This window comes from Elephantulus edwardii, unplaced genomic scaffold (assembly GCF_000299155.1).
Source record: "Elephantulus edwardii isolate Elephantulus edwardi_28Jun2011 unplaced genomic scaffold, EleEdw1.0 scaffold00045, whole genome shotgun sequence".
Taxonomy (NCBI): Eukaryota; Metazoa; Chordata; class Mammalia; order Macroscelidea; family Macroscelididae; genus Elephantulus; species Elephantulus edwardii.
Genome location: NW_006399795.1, coordinates 6837304 through 6843137, shown reverse-complemented (window position 1 = coordinate 6843137; position 5834 = coordinate 6837304). Strand labels below are relative to the sequence as shown.

The following is a 5834-nucleotide window of genomic DNA, read 5'->3' as shown; positions in this document are numbered from 1 at the left end:
CATAGTCAATGTCAGGTGATTCTTGGCTGAAACCCTAGAGTACCAGAGGAATGTCTGTCTGTGTTTCATTGACTATGCAAAGACATTTGACTATGTGGATCACAACAAATTTTGGCTAACCTTGAGAAGAATGGAAATCCCAGAACACCTGATGGTGCTCATGTGAAACCTATACTTGGACCAAGAGGCAGTTGTAAGAGCAAGAAAACATTGCAGGTTCAAAATAAGAAAAGGAGTTTGTTAGGGATGCATCCAATCTCCATATGTTTTCAATTTGTATGTGGAGCAGATTTGAGAGGCTGGTCTTTATAAGGATAAATGTGGCATCAGGATTGAAGGAAGATTCCTCAAAAACCTGTGTTATGCAGATGACCCAATCTTGCTTGCTAAAACTGTGGAGACCCTGAAGCATTTGCTGTAGAGGGTCAAAGTCTATAGTGTGCAATACGGATTAAAGCTCAACATCAAGAAAAGATTCTCACCATTAGCCAGTTGGCAGCACCATGATAGATGGAAAGGAGAGTGAAATTGTTAATATTTTCTGCTTGCACGGTTGCACAGTCAACATTCTTGGCATCAGCAGACAAGAAATCAAAAGACAAATTTTGAATTTAGGAAAAGTCTGCTGTCAGGGACCTCTCCAGAGTGCTGAAGAGCAACAATGCCAATCTAGAGACTAAGGTGCACTTGATCCAGCCCATGGTCTTTGCAGTTACTTGCTATGTGTTAGAGAGCTGGATAATGACCAAAAAAGAATTTATATCTTTAAGTTGTGGTTCTAGAAAAGAGTATTGAACATAACATGGGCTTCCAAGAGATCTAACAAGTCTCTTCTGGAGAGGGTGAAACCAAGCTGCTTCTTGGAGGCAAGGATTTTGAGGCTCTGTCTCACATACTTTGGGCATATTTCCTGGAGGGACCAGTCCTTGGAGAAGGATATTATGCTTGGAAAAGTGGATGGATAACAAAGGAGAAGACCTCAACTGAGATGGGTTGGCAAAGTAACTGGAGTAATGACGGTAGATGTGTCATAGGCAGTGAGGTTGGCTCAGGATGGAGCAGGGTTCAGAGCTATTGTGCATAGGGTTGCTGTGAGTTGTAGTTGACTCACTGGGACATAACAACAACACAATTAGCAGTCAGGAGATCTAGAGACATATTACACTGGGCATGTCAGATGTCAAGGACCTCTAGACATTACTGAGGAACAATGATGTCAGTCATTGGTGCACCTGATTCAGGCCATGGTTGTCAATCATTTTCTGTGCATCTGAAATCTGGACAATGAATATAGGTTACAGAAGAATTGATGCCTTTTGAACTGTGCTGATGGAGAAGAGCACTGAATATTCTACGGACTGCCAAAAGGACAATTAGCTATGTCTTGGAGAAAGTGCAGCCAGAGTGATCATTGGAGGCAAAGATGGAGACAAAGCTTCATCTCACATACTTTGGGCATATTGTTTGGAGAGGCTATTCACTGGAAAGGGGCATCATGTTTAGAAATGTGGAGGAGAGGTGAAAGAAAGGAAGACCCTTAGTGAGATGGGTTGACACAGTGACTGCAGCAATATGTTCAAATATATCAGAAATTATGAGGATGGTACAGGATAGGACAGTGTTCAGATTTGTTCATATGGTTGCTCTGAGGTTTAGTCAACACAACAGTACTTAATAACAACAAATCTTTTAAAAAACGCTGAGTTTGTGATGAAAATTACACAGCAAATTAGGTCATGTTTGATAATTTCCACATAAATTGTTATGTTAGTCACATTTATCACAATGTATCAACATACTCTTTGATTTAGTTCTGCTTGTTCCCATCCCAATAGTCTAGCTTCTCTGCCCCCTTCTCTTCTCATCTTTGATTTTGAGTGATTATTGACCTTAAATCTCATAATGCTGGGTTGTTTTGGTGGTGGTGGTTGTTTTTTACAGATGTGGATAATATTTCCATACTTTTATCCCTTATTTCTATTTTTGGTAAGTTTTTTTCCACTGCAGATTCTCTCCCCCTTTTCTTCACTGGCATTATGTTTCATACAATTATTCACATACATTGTGTTTTATAAAATTAATCGCTATTGGACTATGCCCACTATTGCTCCATATTTTCAGGTCCCTGCCACATCTTTTCCATTTCTTTTACCCCCTTGGGAGAGACTGGAGATCATTATGCTGAGTGAACTACTCAGTTTCATAAAGACAAATACTATATAAAACCATTATTGTAAAAATATAAGGATAACTAGTAAAACATGTATGGGACTTCAAGGGGGGGGGAAGGAGTGGGAGCATAGGGATGGGGGACAGGGGGAAATCACAAGGTCACATAATTTGATGGATGCATGGAGGGGGGAAAACAAAATGGGAATATAGAGTACTAATCTTATCTTCTCTTTCCCTAAAAGGTGATCTCAAGATAGGCTCTGTTTTAGGTCTAAAGTGTGTTGAAGGAAGATCCTCAACAAGGTGAATTGACCCAGTGGATGTAACAATAGACTCAAGAATATCAGAGATGATAAAGGTGACGCAGAATAAGGCAGAGTTCAGATCTGTGGTTTGTAGGGTAGCTATGAGTCATAGTTGACTTGACAACAACAAAAGGGAGGCACTCATGGGAAGTCCTCTGTTCTGTACTCTTCTACTTTGTCTGACTTTTTAAAACAAAAATTTGAATTCTGTTTTGTGTTTCACTCCCCTTTCTGGAACCAACTATTATGTCCCCATTCAGAATACTGACCAGCAGTCTTCCAAGTGTAAGGATCATGAAAGAGAAGAACAGATTGAGGGTCTGTCACAGATTAGAGGAGCCTGGAGGAGCATCCCAGAGCACTTGATTATGCTCATATAGAATCTATACCTAGACCAAGAAGCTATTATGTGAAAAGAGCAAGGGAGCCCTGCATAGTTTGAGATCAGGAAGGGTTTCTCCATAACAGTTCAGTCTTTAGGCTTAGCAAATAATTCACAAAGCCAGATTCTGTGATGAGGAGTGTGGGAGCACGACTGGAGGAAGACTCATCAACAGCCTGTGTTATACTGATGCTTTTTGAAAGTGAGAAGAAATATAAAACACTTGCTACAGAAGATAAAGGTCTCCAGCCTTTGGTATGGACTACATCAGGAAGACAGAGATCCTCACCATAGGTCCAGCAGTCAGCATTATGATTGTTGTTGTTGCCGTGTGCCATCAAGTTGCCTGCAATTCATAGCAACCCTATGTACAATAGCTCTGAACCCTGCTTTATCCTGAGCCGATCTCACTTACTCTGATACACCTACCTTCATTACCCCAGTCACTGTGTCAATCCTTTTCACCCGGGATCTTTCTCTCCTGAACTGTCCACCCTTCTAGCATGATGTCCTTCCTTCTCCAAGGACTGGCCCCTTCTGGCCATGTGGCCAAAGTATGTGGAATGGAGCTTCAAAATTCTTGCCCCAAGGAGAGACTTGGTTTCATCCTCTCCAGTACTCTTGGTGTTTCATGGTATGTTCAGTATTCTTCTCCAGCACCACAACTCAACAATTGATTCTTCTTCTGTCATACTCAGTCATTGTCTAGTTCTCTAATGCATAGTAGGTAATTGCAATAACCATGGACTAGATTAGGCACACCTTAGTCCCTAGACTGGCATCACTACATTTTAGCACTTTGGAGAGATCTCTGACAGCAGAATTCCCCAATGCAATTACTGCTGGTGCCACAAGTGTTGATTATGGAGCCAAACAAGCTGAAATTGTTGACAACTTCAATCTCTTCTCGATCTATCATGATGGCTCAGTGGTGAGAATATTTATCTTCTTGATAATGAGCTTCAATCCATATTGAAGGGTATAGTCCTTGAGCTTTTGCAGCAAATGCCTCAGGTCCTCCTCAATTTAAGTAAGCAAGGATGTGTCATCTATGTAATACAGGTTGTTGATGAGTCTTCCTCTAATCATGATGACACATTGCTCTTCATACAGCCCAGCCTCTCAAATGATCCAGACTTTGTGATAGATGGATGGAGAAAAGACTGACTCTGTTAATGATTTAGTCTTGCTTGGAACAACAATCAACATGTTTGGTACCAGCAATCAGGAAATCAGGTGATATATTGTATTGGGCAAGTCTGCTGTCAGGGATCTCTCCAAAATACTGAAGAGCAGTGATCTAGTGTGAAGACTAGGGTGTGCCTGATGTAGGCCGTGGACTTCTCAATCACCAACTACACATTAGAGAGCTGGACAATGAATAAGGATGACAGAAGAATAATTGATACCTTTGAGTTGTACTGTTGGAGAATAGTATTCAATATTCTATGGTCTGCCAAAAGAACAAATAGGTATGTCCTGGAAAAGGTGCTGTCAGAGTGCTCCTTGGAAGCAAGGATGATGAAGCTTCATCTTTCATACTTTGGACATATAGCTAGACAAGGCTGTTCCTTAAAAAGGGACATCATGCTCAGAAAGATGGGTCAGTGAAGGAGAGGAAGACTTCCAATGAGATGGATGGACACTAAGATTTCGGAAATGGACTCTAATGTGTCAGAGATGATAAAGTTGGCTGTTCATGGGGTTACTATGAGTCGTACTCGGTTTGACAACATCTAACAACAATAGCAACAGGGAGATATGACAGCTGTGTAGTATGGAATCCTGGATTGGACCCTAGAATGGTAAAAAGATACAAAGGGGGAAATATCTGTGAAACCCACATCAAGTCTGAAGCTCAGTAATAGAATTTTACCACTATAGGTTCCTTAGTTATTTTTTGGGTTTCTTTTTTTAATTGTTGTTGTTTAGTACCATTGAATTTGATCCTCCTTCTCCAGAGGAGCGTCTGGTGGATTCAAACCATGTACCTTTGGGATTACAGCACAGCTTATTGCCACTAGGCTGTCAGAGCTCCCTTGGTTGCTTAGTTTTGTTCACTTTGCTCAGTTACTTACATAAGAAGTTACTCTTAGGGGAATCTGAGTAAAACGTATATGGAAACCTATTCTTTTTGTAACTCTAACATTATTTCAAAATTCATATTTAAAAGGAAAATTACTGAAAGTTAATGTCTTATCTAGTGAAAGTTAATATTAAAATTAGTGAAAGTTAATACAAGTAATAGAGAGCTCACTTTCAAGCCAGCCAAGAATAATTTTAAAAATCCAAACTATCACAAGACTAACTGTACCATTTCTTATTTGGCCTGTTGGCAATATGTATTACTTCTTCCTTGAAATAGTTTCCATCCTTAGCTTTCATGACATCATGCTTTCTAGTATTTTCTAGTTTCCTTCACGCTCATTCTCCTCTACAGCAAGTATGAATTCTTCAGTGCTTAAGTCTGGAAGACTTTTTTCTTCTTGTCACTGTGAAACTATTGAAAAAAACATGTCAGTCTGCGTCTGTAAGGACACAGTCTTGAAAACCCTGTAGGGCCCAGTTCGACTCTGACATGTATTAAGTCACCAGGAATCTAAATCACATCTGTGACACCTGCTTTTTTGGTTTTGATACACTTACGGTATCAAATATGGGAGCCACTAACTGAGTCAGCCATTGAAAAAACTGCTGAGAACAGTTCTGCTCTGACACATGCGTTGAAATTGTCTCAACAGCAAATGTGGATTTTTTTGTTTTTTCACATTGGGCGGTTTATATTAAAACAAAATTCGGAATATAGAGCTGGAACTAAGAAAAGCAATACCCTTCACAATAGCTAATCACAAGATTAAATATTTGGGGGTCAATATAACTAGAAGCACAAAAGATCTATTCAAAGAAAATTACAAAACATTATTACAAGAAACAAAAAAAAGCCTAGAGAAGTGGAAGAATATTCCCTGCTCATG

At 39.9% G+C, this 5834-nt stretch overlaps 1 protein-coding gene across 1 annotated transcript in view; it reads left to right on the top strand.

The window, feature by feature from the left end:
• PER3 (period circadian clock 3) overlaps positions 1-5834 on the top strand; it is a 108494-nt gene that overhangs the window by 67549 nt on the left and 35111 nt on the right. The window lies entirely within an intron of this gene.